The following is a 15,215-nucleotide window of genomic DNA, read 5'->3' as shown; positions in this document are numbered from 1 at the left end:
AGCAGGGCCAGTGTACAAAGTACTTAGTGTGTAAAGAATAAGCACCAAACTTGAGGGTAAGTATTTTGGAAGCTTTTATGGCAATGTGACAGGATAATTTTCTGGCTTTGAATCCACTAATAAAACTGAAGTCTTGTATTCTGGACTTTTTTTTTGTTTTCTTTTAATTTCACTTCCTAATCATTTATTTTTGTTGTACCAATCTATGATGATTTAGAAGTTTTGTTGTTTTTTTTTTAAGTTTTTTTTTTTTTTCAACGTTTATTTATTTTTGGGACAGAGAGAGACAGAGCATGAACGGGGGAGGGTCAGAGAGAGAGGGAGACACAGAATCGGAAACAGGCTCCAGTCTCTGAGCCATCAGCCCAGAGCCTGATGCGGGGCTCGAACTCACGGACCGCGAGATCGTGACCTGGCTGAAGTCGGACGCTTAACCGACTGCACCACCCAGGCGCCCCAATTTAGAAGTTTTAAAAACCGCTGTTTCTCCAGTCATCAAGAACCCCCAAACTCTTCAGCCCAATTCCCAGGGTTCCCACATGGCCTTCCCCAATCCTCCCTGCCTCACCTGGGTTGTTCTCCAACCTCCTGGCTGGGCAACTCGCTCACCCACCCCCTCTCAAGATGGTATCTCATTAGTTAAGTGGCAGCAAACTTCCCAGAAGCCTTTTTGATACACGAGCTGTGGGCACTGATTCCTGTAAGCTATCAGGAGGCTCTGATCAAAATGAAGAGTTAAGTGAATGATCAATCAACACAGCTAAAATAACACAGGACTCTGGTCCCAGAAAATGGTCACAGTAAGAGAATAAATGACTAGAAACCTGTCCATGGGCCTTACCCATGTTAATTAACCTGAGGGAGAGCCTCAGCCTGCCCCACAGATGCTGTCTATCCATCACTCCAAGCCTGAAGGGACAAAATAAAATGGCCATCACCTCTCCCCTCCAGGGAGGCTGACATACATGGGAAATTACATACTGGCTTTGGGAGACATAAGAGGCTCTCAACAGAGTGAGTCGTCTCTGCGTGTGGCACCAGGTATGATGAAGTGAACAGCCTTCATCATTGCAAGGCCATAGGACGTGGAGACAGCATTAGCTGTGCCAAGCAGCAAACTGAATTGCCCGTTACAAGGGAGTGCTAAACTAGGGGCGGCTCAGTCGGTTAAGCATCTGACTTCAGCTCAGGTCATGATCTCACAGTTCATGAGTTTGAGCCCTGCGTTGGGCTCTGTGCTGAGAGCTTGGAACCTGGAGCCTGCTTCGGATTCTGTGCCTCCCTCTCTCTTTCCGCCCCTCCCCTACTCACACTGTCTCTCTCAAAAAACAAACTTTCAAAAAAAAACCCAAAAAAAAACAAAAAACAAGGAAGTCCTGAACTAGCTGGAGAGGGATTTAAACACATACACATCTTCTTGAAACTGAATGGAGAGAAAAGCAAATTGATAGCAAGGACATAAGGAAAGAATGAACAAAGGAAACCACAGATAAGGGTAGATCCAGATAGCACCAACCATCCTCAGAGTGTGGGTATGCTGGGGGGTGCTACAGGTCTAGGTTCCAGGCAGACCCCATTTTTAAAAATGTACAGGGACTTGGGGCACCCGGGTGGCTCAGTTGGTTAAGCGTCCGACTTTAGCTCGGGTCATGATCTCACTGCTGATGAGTTCGAGCTCTGCATCAAGCTCTGTGGTGACAGCTCAGAGCCTAGAGCCTGCTTCGGATTCTGTGTCTCTCTTTCTGTCCCTCTTCTGCTCACGCTCTCACCCCCTCAAAAATAAGTAAACATTAAAAAAAAAATTTTTTTTAATGTCCAAGGACAGAAGTATGGTAATTTTAACAGAAGCATCTTTCACAGTTAAGAAGACATGTGTAATCAGGAGATCAGAAAGGGAGCCACCAGATACGGTGAGGAAGGGGTGGAGGGGGTACCTGAGTGTTTTAGTTAAGTCTCCGCACTTCTCTGGATACTTGAAATATTTAAACATTTTATTTTTTTCAGGTAAAATCAGAGAAAGATACATGACATTGTTTTGAAAGCTCTTGCCAGGGACCAAGAATTGTGATTAGGTCCAGTCAAAGCCAGGCATGTCTTATGAAGACAACTGCTCTACCCTTACACATGTGCCCTGGCGATGACACGTCCTCTACCCCCGCAGCCACATCCGTCCCTTCCCTCGGGCAGGGAGAGAAGCAGGGTTTCATCCACCGTGCCCGTCCATCAGTACTGGGCGGGGGCTACCCAGCATGCAGTCCTACCGTCTCTGGGGCACTTGCTGGGCTCTGAGAGAGAGGAATGAGATGCCAATGTGCACCACAGGCAAAGGGCCAGGATGGTGACAGATATTCCTCAGGTACCAGTCTTCCCAAAGCCTGTGGTCACTATCAAGCTGGCTCAAGAGTCTCTTCCTACCCCCACTGCAGGCAGGCTAGCCACCTACACACTGGACTTGGCTGCACAGCACACAGCCAAGGTCAGGCACTGAAATTTCCTAAGACATGACTAATGTCCTGAGAACCGCAGAAAGAAATCTGAGCACAGGCAGAGAAGGGGTTTCATTTCAATCACATCTCAGGCCTGCCATCTAAGCCCCCACCTCTTCCAAGATTACTCATCTTTGATGCCAACAGGAAAACATCATTAACTTGAAATCCCATAATCTTCATGTGATGAACATATTTCAATGTCTATACTACCGGAATAATAAAACACACACCTTTTTCTACCAAAAACCTTTCCCGCTCTAGACTCATTCTTTCAGCTCGCTGTGCTGCCATGGGCCAGGAGCTGTGCCAGCCACTAGTGCTGAGAAGAACAGTTAAGGCCAATCCTAGCCCTCAAGGAATTTACAGTCTACTAGACCCACAGTAAGTAAAAGGCATTCTGATTCCACTTCACACCTTCTTCACTTTCTTTGGCTGTATGTGTTCACAAGATCTCCCGGTGTGGCTCTGGTTTTTATTTTTACCACAAACACTGCATCTTTCTCTTCAGGTCAGGTCTTAAGAAATCAAAGTTAGAAGGTGGTTCTTTGAAAAATTGGGGCATTAAAAAAACCAGGTATGGGATCTACAAGGCCCATCTGAAGAGCCTTTAAGTTTGTTTGTTGTTGTTGTTGTTGAATTTTTGAGAGAGAAAGAGAACATGAGAGCAGGGCAGGGACAGAGATGGGGCCGGGGGGGGGGGGGGGGGGGGGCGGGACAGACAGCAGTGAGCCCGATGTGGGACTCGAACTCACCAACCATCAGAACATAACCTGAGCTGAAGTCAGACGATTAACCGACTGCGCCACCCAGGTACCCCTGAAAAGCCTTATCTGACATCTATTTTCCTCTCTTTTCACAGGCTCTGTGGTAATCAGAGTTAAACAGTTATTTGTTCTTAAGAGCCTGACCTAAACTGATTCATATGGTTACGCATCAACATAAAGATAAAGCCAGGGCAACTACTTCCTAAGTGAGAATGGAGATGGTGGGGGAAGAATGGTGATCTGTTTCTCTGCCTTCAGGAAGACCCAACAACGTCCACACTCTTGGGGGGTGCCTAAGTGTGTGAAAGCCACCTGCTTCCTATTCTGAAGGCTACTTAAAAGGATTATAAGAAATGCAAACTCAGGCACCTGGGTGGCTCAGTCGGTTAAGCGTCAGTCTCTTGGTTTCCGCTCAGGCCATGATTTCACAGTTCGTGAGTTTGAGCCCACATAGGGCTCGGCACTTACACTGCAGAGCCTCTTGGGATTCTCTCTCTCTCACCCTGTCTCTCTGTCCCTCCCCTGATTATGCATGCTCTCTCTTTCCCTAAATAAATGAATAAATAAATTAAGAAAAAAAAAGAAATGCAAACTCATCTGTGATATGGCTTCCCAGTTACAAATGTCAATGCCAGCCAAGTCTGCTGTGTTGGGAACCCTTCCAACAACAGGTTGACAATAGCCCAATTCGACGGCTCTGGAGGAGGCTGACAGACAGCTGCTCTTTCAGTAGTCATTCCCAAAGGAGCCAACAGGCCTCCTTCAAAGGCAGCTAGATATGGCAGGCTCAAAAGGGAAGATGACAACATATTTGGTGGCAGATAGACAAAGCCCAGGGGTGCCACACAATGCCAACACGTCTGTCTGCTCCATGAAGGCTGTCAACCCCACAGAGTGCACAGCTGAGAGCAGGAGGTAAGGGCAGACACAGACACGGGGTGGTGGGAGGAGGGGATCACAGCACAGGATAGGCAGAAAGATCTTCATCGTTCCCACAGCATAAGCCCCAGCAGCTGGGGATCAGGGACCTCAGACCCAGCTCCAGGTCTCCAGGACATCAGCCACTACCCCCAGCTGCCATGCCTGCCAAGTCTCAGAGGGCAGTAAACGAACTGCTCTGTCAGCAGTGAACTCACTTCCAAACAGACTCCTGAAGATACACTGTTCAGTTGTCCAGCCCCTGAAATGAAGTCCCATTACAATTAAGTCATGTGTGTACGTGGTGGGGTGGGGGAGATGGATTAAATGTGCCTGTTTCATCTTAGACAAAATTCCACATCTTCAGAAATTCAGAATCCCTTTGAGGTTCCAAAAGAGACACTTCTTGTTTCTCTGGTTCCTCCCAGCAGGACAAACTCTGAAGGTGACAGCTAGAGAGAAGCCTCTGATAAAAGTCACATGGTCATATGATTTTCTAGCTCTAACATTAAGGCTTTTATTCCTATCAGACATTCGTCTGCTTGTGAGTTGCTGGGGTGTTTTTTCCCCCCACTGTGGTATTTTTTTCCCCTGTGATGTTGTTAGAGACAAAGTGTGTTCAAAGACCCACATACATCAAAGAAACAGGAATTAAGTATGTTTAATGTTTCATTTTGTTAGCCCCATAACCTTGACACCCAAATCCTATCAGACTGTGAAATCCAAATACTCTGCTCCCAAGTCGAACATCTCATTCATCAAGGTAACCCTCAAGGGTGGCCTGGACACTGATTTTAATTGCTACAGGCTATTCAGACAGTTCAAATAATAAAGTACTTAGCACATTTCCTCCCCCATAAAATATGTTCGTAACTGAGGACTTAGTACATGTACTTCTTGAGCAATGGCTCCTTGATATAGACAGTTCGGAGACTGTGCAGTCTTTAGGAATCATTCTGTCCGATTCATCGGTTTGACTTCTATTCCCACCATGACCCTCTGTGTCAGGTTTGGGATGACTGGCTCTGAAGGAGCCAGCCATTCCATGTCAGGGTAACTGGCCATGATCAAGCTAAATCAAGTTGTGTTTGATAATGACTGAATAAAATAATCAATGGACTTCTGCTCTAGTCACCTGACTAATTCTAACCAGCTAAAATATCCTTGCCCAATTATTCCAAAAGATTAAGCTCCACCAGGCCTTAACCAGATAGCGAGAGATGTCCCCTCAGGATTGGAGCAGCACTAGCAAAGCCACCTCTCAGCCCTTTGGGACTAGGTGTCTATATTCTCACAGTTCCAAATGCTAACATCTGACTCAACTATTTGCACTTCTCCCTCCCAACGGCAAATATCCTGGGTCTGTAATCGGCCACATGAATATCTGCTTACTTCAGTACTTACATGGCCTAGTGGATTCTCCTCCAATGCTCACTTCAGAACAGTAATCACTCCTGAAATCACAAAGACAAAGACACTGTTAAGTTTCTCCTCTTTAACTACTTGATCTATTGCCAACAGGTTGACAAAGACCTTCTATGGACTTTATTTCTCCCATTTTGGAACCCAATTGCCTTTCAACACAGTCTCCCAAAAAGAGATAGCCTAAAAATAGCCAGCTGGGAAGCCCGATCACTTCAACACCCAAAGGCAGTCACCTAAAAAAAAAAAAAAAAAAAAAAAAAAAATGTATGATCGCACGTGTTAAGACCCCAAATCATCCATTATTAGCTCAGTAGGAGCAAGACTATGTTTGGCAATGATGGGGCTTCTCCAAATCTCAGGAGGCATTAAACCCAAGCTTTTACCAATTCTAATGCTTTCCGGACTAGACTGCATTAATATACACACACAGTTCCAAATATATGTATGCACACATTTTTAAAAACGGATAGCTCTTTTACCAAAAACTAAAGAGTTTGCAATAGAAGATAAACCCAATTGAATTACATGCCTGTTCATTCAAATGGAACAGATTACTTGTAGCCACTTCACCTTCAAGAAGAAAAAAAAAAGAGTGAAAAGCATTTTAGAAATAGATCTATGTGCTTCTGATAAAGCTAGTATTTCCCTCTATAATATTCCTTTATAAAATAAAAGGGGGGGGGTACATGTCCTTTAATAGATATATACTGCATGTTTCTGATATTCCTGGAATTTGTCATCAGAGAATTAGAAAACTGAAATAGTTCAACAGTGAGGGAGGGAAGGAGACAGGGGGAATGGAAGAAGGAGAAAAAAATAAAAACCATGCTGCACAGACCCATCTTCAAGCGGACTGCCCAGAAGTATTCTAAGACTAACCAACTGCTTCACCACTGAAGAACCTCATGGAAGAACATGATGCATCATTTTCTGATACAAAATGACTGAATTAGGCTATTTTTTTAAGTTTATTTATTTATTTTGAGAGAGAGAGAGAGAGAGTACAATCAGGGGAGGGCCAGAGACAGAGAGGGTGAGAGAGAGAATCCCAAGCAGGCTCCGCACTGACAATGCAGAACCCAATGCGGGGGCTTGAACTCACAAACAGTGAGACCATGACCTGAGCCGAAACGCAGAGTCAGATGCTTAACCAAGTGAGCCACCCAGGCGCCCCTGAGTTTGGTTATTTTTTAAATCAAAATCTTTTACATCAAAATTGTTATATGGTCTACAGCATACAACTAACTACCCCTCGCAGCATTAACACCTGTGTGTCAATGATCTCTGAGCAATACCAGACAGCTGTGTGCCAGGGCACTTGGAAGAGGCTCGACCAGCGGTCATTCCAAACCACCAACTCCAGCCATCAGTCCTACCTCAGAAATGTTTACTGAAGAAGGACAGAAGGTCAGGGGCACCTGGGTGGCTCAGTCGGTTAAGCAGCCGACTTCGGCTCAAGTCATAATCTCATGGTTAGGAGTTCGAGCCCCACATCTCTGTGCTGAGAGCAGAGAGCCTGCTTCAGATCCTCTGTCTTCTCTCTCTCTCTGCCCCTCCCCCACTTGCATGCACTCTCTCAAATAAACATTAAAAAAAAATTTTTAAGTGGACTTCATTTAAAAAAAAAAAAAAAGGAAGGATGGAAGGTTAGAAAGCACTCCGTCAGTGTCAGTGATCGTGTGGCCCCCTTTTCATATCAGTCTCCATTTGGACACAGCTCTGAGGTGAAAGAACAGTTTATAAGGATGCAATACTGTGAAACCAAAGAAGCTGCTAATTCCACCAAGTCCAGTCATCAAGATGTATTTTAAGAAAACAATCCTGAGCATTTTGGTCAATACCAAAACCCCTTCAATCATGTGTAGTGGCATAAGCTAGCAAAATGAATGTCCATGTGCCTTAGACCTAAATGATAAAGGCCTACTTTCTGTGTTTTTGCTCTTTTCTGTCTGTTTTCATCAACATCTCAACTGGTGCATTACAGGGCAATTTTCTGAGTGAGGGCTGGGATCGAGCAGTTAAGACTGTATGATTTTTTAAATGTGCATGATGTGCCTCCTCCCCCCATAAAAAGTTCAATGCTCTCAAATCTGAATTTTTCTTTGATAATACATTAACTAAAAACTCAACCTTGATTTCCCCTTAAGCATCAGACAAGCTATTCCTCAAGTGCTATGAAAACGAGTGCATTACCCTTGGCTCTATCATTAGCAAAATTCATGGTCACTATGAAACCAAAGGGCCATTCATTCCTACCCTCAGCAAACTTTCATGTTCAACTCATCTTAAATTATCATTTGCTGAGGCGCTAAATAAGTAAAACATTGAGAACTTATAGTCACTTCTAGTTAGGTCTCTAGATCAAGAAAACATGGAAGGAAGTCTTTTCTCCTTCCTCATTTTGTTTTTTAGTTTATTTATTTACTTTGAGAAAGAGAGACAGAATGGGCAGTGGGGAGCCAGAGAGAGAAGGAGAGAGAATCCCAAGCAGGCTCTGCACTGTCAGCACAGAGCCTGATGCAGGGTTCAAACTCACAAACCATGAGATCATGACCTGAGCTGAAACCAAGCGTCTAATGCTTAACCCATTGAGCCACCCAGGCACCCCTCTCCTTCCACATTTTCAGAACAGCAGCACTTTACAGCTTCATGAAGATTTCACCCACACGTTTGTTTTCTGGGCATTAATAGCCTCCCTCACTCTCTTCTTGGGCTCACGCTTTGATTTTCCTCCCTTTCTTAATTACACCTAAATTAGGAGAGCATTTGTAAAGCATCATGGGAACTCAATTCAATCTAAAAAGAAAAAGGTGGTGATCACAGGAGACAAAGTGAAAAAGTAGCCAGGAAAAGCTGGAATCCCATTTTCAACCAACATTTAGCCCCATGATTTGTTATTTTGGATAAAAGAGATTACAAATGGGTAGCAAAATACCCTACTTGACCAGCTCTGCACTCTAGGGTGGTATTCTATAAGGAATCTGCCCTGGAGTTTCTTGCCTCCCACCCCCTTCCCTTGCATGTTTGAGAATCACCACCACAGAACCTCCTTTGGATCCAGTAACACATGACGATGGTGGCCAATTCCAGACCTAGGGGTCTCACACCTCCTCACCCCTCATGTCCTTCTGCACCAGAATCTTCTGGGTTGATCCCCTTCTCAAGTTTACACTCAAGTTTTTCACCGTCTTATTCCCTATGAACCATGTCTCTCCATGTCTCAGAATCGTGATGCCAAACAACCGTGGACATAGCTCAAAACAGTCTTTCCCTGTCTCCTTTCCTGGAGGTTAATAAGCCAAGGTGGCTCACGGACAGCACCAACGCTGTTCCATACATGTACTCATGTGAGAAAATAGTTGAAGGGAGCGTATGGCTCTGTCCAAAGTATCTTCATGCCTACAGAAATCATTTCAAATGATAAGATGTACTTACTGGTACCCACGAGAGAATCATAAGCATGTTTATAAGCTTTTATCATTCAATCTTCCTGATCAAATATCAGATAATATCAGATAGTCACATAGCAAAAAAACAAAACAAAACAAAACCACAATGGCAATGCTGGCTTCAAATGGCTTTCATCTTATGTGGGGCAGGGCAGCTAAATTCACCACACAGTGAAATTTTGCACAGTTACAAAGATCTAAAGCGATCCTTGACATCAGAACTTACACAACCTTAACCTTAAATACTTTTGGTTGCAACATACTTCAAAACTTTCTAGCACCTTTCCATTTCAGGGAGGCCTCTCATCGCAATGCCATTGAAACTTTCCCCCCAAATACAGTCCAATCTAAATCTGCCCCACATTGCTCATGCTGCCTGGACTCAAAGAGAGAAGTCCAATGCTCACAAGCTGTGTGAGGACCACCAAGTGGCTCTCTCAGTCTCCATCTTCTTGTGTCTGAACAGAGGTGATCATGGTGTCTCATTCACAGAACGGCAGTGGGATTCATCTGAGCTAACACAACACAGCCAGAACCACAGCTACCACCTCAGACAGACAGGGAACCCTCCACAAATATTAGGGATTCTTACCGCTGTGGCTGCTACTGCTGAACGATCATTCATAGGATAAAAAAAAGGCAGCTCTAGAACCAGTCAGAAGCCTGGAACCGCAGCCTCTCGTAATGCTGGTTACATCAGACTTTCATTTTGCTAACAGCTATTTTGCACGGCAGGTGTGACAATAACAATGATTCAGTGGCCGGGGACTTGCAATACCCTTAGTTAAAATGACTGTTCTCCTCCAGATGGTCCCCAGGTAAAATGTGTTTGATAGACAAGTAAAAAAAAAATTCAAACCTTGCAACTTGAGAATTCATAGGTAACTTGAATTCTAGAGATATTTGTATCCATCAAAGTTTATCCAAGATTCAGGGGCACACGGGTGGCTTAGCTGGTTAAGCATCCAACTTCTGCTCAGGTCATGATCTCATGGTTTGTGACTTTGAGCCCTGTGTCCAGCTCCGAGCTGACAGTGCAGAGCCTGCTTCGGATTCTGTTTCTCTCTCTCTCTCAGAAATAAATAAACATTAAAAAAATTTTTTAATAAAATAATGCTAAAAAAACACATTTATCCAAGATTTTACCAAGACATGAGGACAGTGGGCCGGGAGAGCCAGGGACACCATTTATCTAGGTTTGCCCCTGTTTTTTATGGTTCACTCACAACATCAGGAAGAGCAGAATCCCTTGACAAAGCTTGCACACCATCCCCAAGAGTGATCAGTATTTTCATCAAGATTATTTTAACAGGCACTAAGGAATTAATCTTGGAATTCAGTTGCTTGAACCTTCCCCAAATTACACCTGTTTCTGTCCTTTGGCCCAAAGGGTCTCAACACGCAGTCTCAAATCAACAATATCAACATCATCTGTGAAGCTAGCAATGCAAAATCTCAGACCTCACCACACCCCTACTGAATTGGAGACACTAGGCTGGGACCCAGGAGATTCGGATGCTGGCTCAAGTTTAAGAACCACTTCCAATAGGCTATTAACACATGGGCTGGGGCATCAGAACATACAGCTCTTTTCCTTCAACTATCTGGCATTTCTCGGATCCATAAAACCTGCTATAGGATGATGTCAGCTGTTCCGTTTATTTTTAATTCTTCATGATGAGGCTGATGATGATTCATTCGGCACCTTATGTGATCACTTAAATAGTAAGGATCCTTCTTGCCCACCCCTAATGGAAGGTGACTGCTGCCTGTTATTTCTGCTGTAATTACAGGAAAAATTCAGTAACAAAAGCTTGTCCTTTATCAACCTCAGCGAAAGCTGTAATAGAGAGTTATAATTATAACACTCCATTCTTTCCCATAATGTGTTCACAATAATGTATCCTTTGAAAGTGATCATACCACATGTCATAACAAGGAAACACAGAACCCAGGATCAAATTTAGCTTATTGTAAATAGAAATCAAAACTCCAAGTGTTTGGGCACACCTTTTCCAATTGACATCAAACAAGTACACGTTAGCCATCCGGCTGTATCTCATTTATTTAAGTGAAATATGGGGGCTGGGGGAGGTGATTTAATGCATTCTGTGGTCCTAAGGTAACCTCACAATACTCAACAGTTACCACCAGACAACACCCATCATCTAACTAATTATCAAAGCAGGAAGCATTAAGGAGCATTTCCTAAATAATAAATAATCCTTTTCCCTACCTTTAATTTGTTGATATGTGAATTAATTTGGAGAAGTTAATTTCATACTTGTTGTGAGGTCTCCTGATGAATTGTGAATACCAGCATATTATTAGTTTCCCTTTCCTTTTTGATTAATTTCACACTTATGCTGGATAAGAAAGGTTAGATTAATGATGTCTGGAAGACAGTGTTCAGTTCTTGTAAGATACTAAATCAACCTCATGTTCAAGTAAACACAGAATGCAGATAAGGAAATGATAATGGAATTGTCTCTAGGATGTGTTTAAGGTGCCATGCAAATAAATGCCCAGAAACCCAGAGTGTTTAAGCTGTAAACTCCACTGACTACTCCAGAAGGGGAGGAGAATAAAGGCCAGAGTTCTGAACACTGCAATATGCACCAATAAACCTGTGCCCTTACCACTGACTCCAGAGATGAATTGATTTATCACACTACAATTCTCAATTTTCCAAGGGTCCCTCTGTGTATTACTTATCTCTTCCCACCCTTGTTGTTTTCTAGGCTCTCTACAACAGTCTCAGGACTCCTAGCTCAATAGGTATTGAATAGACAGGTTGCCTTCTACAGAGGATAAAAAGGAGCATAAACTCAGGCTCAACATGCAGCTTCAGTATGCACATACATGCTAATCCTATTTTCTAGGATAATGCCTACATTAACTGAGAACCTGCTATGTACCAAGACACCAGGTACCTTGTATAAGTTAACATAACCACAGCTCTTTGAGGTACAATTACACACAGTTTGCAGATGAAGAAACTGAGGCTCAGAAAGCTACCTAGCTTGCTTAAGTGACCACCATCTTCACACAGATCTGTCAAGCTCCCAAGCCTGGAGTCTTCCATTCCACACTACTTCCCCAGAGCATGAGTAAATAGAACACTTATGGCTCCTAGACATTATTCCAGAAGACCTGAAAACTACAGACATGCCATCTTCCTCTAAGAAACTTCCCTGCCTACTCTAGCTCCAACTGACCTAAGTCTTGTTTGCATCTCAACATTTAAATACAATGTCACAGTTCTGTGCTATTAGACTAATGTCCACTAGAGTATGCAGTGTCTTAACCCTCCCTGCACAGACAAACCTGCCCAACTGAGACCTATATCCAAGTCCTAACACAGGGATCGGTCATCTCTGGTCATGGTCTCAAGCAGTCCTGTCCAGTATGGTAGCCACTTACTACATGTGGCTCAATTCAATCACAACAAAATAAAATTAAAAATGCAGTTCCTCAGACACACCAGCCACATTTCAAAGGTCCAATGTCCACATGTGGCTAGTGGCTATCATATTGGACAGTTCAGCTACACAACATCTCCGTCATGGCAGAAAGTACTACTGGGTGGTGCTGGTGCAGAGATATTCTAAGAAGGCATGCTCTCATTTAATATCCTACCAACAGTGTGCAGGAGGACTGAGTCTGTTCGCCATAGAACTCATCAAGGGCACCATCAGACCAACTGTGGCCATACCTATGGGTCTTTGGAGCTCATCCTTTAAGGAATAACATTCCGTGACAAGTTAGGTCATTTGTAGACTTAGAAATAAAGAACAGGCCTCGCAGAAGAGAAATGAGAAGACACAATCATCTTAAGCCCTTCCATTTGAGAATAACCATGCTAACCAACTGTAGGTCAGGAAAGACTCAGCAGCAACCACAGCCGCATGCACAAGGGCGTCCCTGAGGCATACCCTCACTGAAACACTCTCTCAAGAAGTTAATCTCCCCGATTCCTCCTTGGCAAGACAAAATCCCCAAATTTGGTCTCTTGTTTCTAATGATTAAAGAAATCAATGCAAGGACACCACTTCTCAAATCACTTTCACCCAACTGCTTCACTAAAAGTTGGATAATTAGCAATGAGACAAGCCTTTGGCGACAATCAAAGTCTGACAGAAGGTTAGAAAAGAGAGCCTCTGTCCCTGTGGTGACATCTGACCTGGAAGGAGTTACTTCAAAGATTTCCAGGAATTAAATTTGAGAAACTCTGGGTACAGCTCCCATCTAGGCCAAGATCCTAGAACATACTGTTGGTTACTATTAGATTAGAAAGCCTGGGGTACAGCACACAGAGTGTTAAACATCAAGGTCACTGACCTGACCTTTGAGGATTACAACCTCCAAGTGCACTGAGCATAGCAGCTCTTCCCTTGGTCAGTTCTTCATTGCTTTCCTCTCCCATGCTCCCTCCTATCTTCACAACATGCCCAAGACAAGTCAGTCTCCATGGCTGCCAACATGGGTTATAAAGTGGCGGACCCAAGTCCACGTGCCACCTTCAATGCCAACTCCTTCAGGTAATTGCCCTTATCAGTCCCAGACTCCAGATCACACCTGGGCCTCTCTCACCACGATGAGAAAGTAATGAATGGGAACTCTGTAGAGCTAGGAAAAGAAATCCAGGTGGAGAGTTTTCTAATAAAAATGCAAATCAATTCTTTCCTGTGGAGTGAAAGGGAGATAAACTAACACATTCCTCTCTTAGAGCCTATGAAAATCATCTGATCCTGGATAAATGTTCCTCTCTCACCTCAGTCATATCAGTAAGGCCCACCCTTGCCTATCTTCAGGGCATTACTCACCTTTGCCCATGGAATTACAAGACCTAATGAAAGTTCTAGCATTAACCCTTCCTGCTCAGTGGCTCACAACAATAGCTTTGTGACCTGGTGGACCTTCTCCCGCCCCATCCCCCTCGCTCCCAATCCATTCCTGATAACCTGCCAGATGCACCTCAGGAACACCCACCCACGCACACACACACACACATGCACGCACACCGTCCCACAAGGTGGCTTAGGCCACCATTTCTAAGATCAAACCCTGGCCTTGTCAGCCCTCCTCAATCAGGGCAGACAAGGCACTAGTCTCTCTTCTCCCTGTCACCATGTCTTCCCTGCCCCCAACACATCCAACTTACCCCTCCCACATCACAAACATCTACTCTGGGAAACTTTCCCAAACCTGAAGTGCTGTTCCCTCCTGTGTGTGGTAACATTCACAACCAGAATGTCAGCTCCTCAAGAACAGGGCAGGTCATACTTTTCCAGATCTCTGAGGAGCATGTTAGACTCAGAATCTTACACAAAACCGATGTTTCTCAAATATTTGATAATCCACTGAAAATAGCCCCAATCCATGCTTGTAAGCCCATTAGTCTGACTGGATTCTCAGACCACTAAGACCCCTTATTCACCATAAGCCCATGGAGGCTCCATGCTGCAGGACGGAGCCCAGACTCTGGGCTGCCTCTGCCTCATGAATTCCAGCTCCACCACTTGCTTGGCAAGGCATTTAATACCTCTACACCTCCCTTTCACCTTCTGTGAAACCCAGGTAATAATAGTACCTACCCCCAGGAGCACGGAGGGTTCAAGACAATGGTAAAGCACGTAGCCAAGCACCTAGCACCCAGTAGACATTCAACAAATGTTACTCTACCCTTCTTTCTCCTATTATTAGTAAGCCTCCTTCAGAGGACAGGAGGGGCGCCTGGGTGCTCAGTCGGTTAGGCATTCGACTTTGGCTCAAGTCATGATCTCACGGCTTGTGAGTTCGAGCCACTCATTGGGCTCTCTGCTATCAGCACACAGCCTGCTTCAGACCCTCTGTCTGCGCCCCTCTGCCCTTTTCCCTGCTTAGGATCTCTCTCAAAAATAAACATTTAAAAGGGCGGGGGGGACATGTAGCATAGAAACAACACGGTTACAAGGATTAAAATCACCTGTGTTCAAATCCCAACTCTATTCAGATCCTGGCCGTGGGACCTCGGGGGAAATTATTCAACCATTAAGCTACAGTATCTTTATCCCTAAAATGTGATAAATAATCAACCTCAAAGAGTCAGTCTAAGGATTAAGTGAGGGACTATATCTGAAATTCCCAGTACATGGTGAGCAGCTCAATTAATGGCATTTACTAAAGAG

The 15,215-nt window shown here is 44.2% G+C and overlaps 1 protein-coding gene across 6 annotated transcripts in view; it reads right to left on the bottom strand.

Moving 5' to 3' along the window:
• Positions 1–15,215, bottom strand: part of MGAT5 (alpha-1,6-mannosylglycoprotein 6-beta-N-acetylglucosaminyltransferase) — a 339,575-nt gene that overhangs the window by 286,958 nt on the left and 37,402 nt on the right. For all 6 annotated transcript variants that reach the window (XM_045479607.1, XM_045479603.1, XM_045479604.1 and 3 more), the window contains exon 2: positions 5,576–5,625. The gene's annotated coding sequence lies outside the window, so the exon portion shown is untranslated. The remainder of the gene's footprint in view (positions 1–5,575; positions 5,626–15,215) is intronic.

The sequence above is a fragment of the Leopardus geoffroyi genome, chromosome C1, assembly GCF_018350155.1.
Source record: "Leopardus geoffroyi isolate Oge1 chromosome C1, O.geoffroyi_Oge1_pat1.0, whole genome shotgun sequence".
Lineage (NCBI taxonomy): Eukaryota > Metazoa > Chordata > Mammalia > Carnivora > Felidae > Leopardus > Leopardus geoffroyi.
This window is presented reverse-complemented; position numbering and strand designations above follow the sequence as displayed.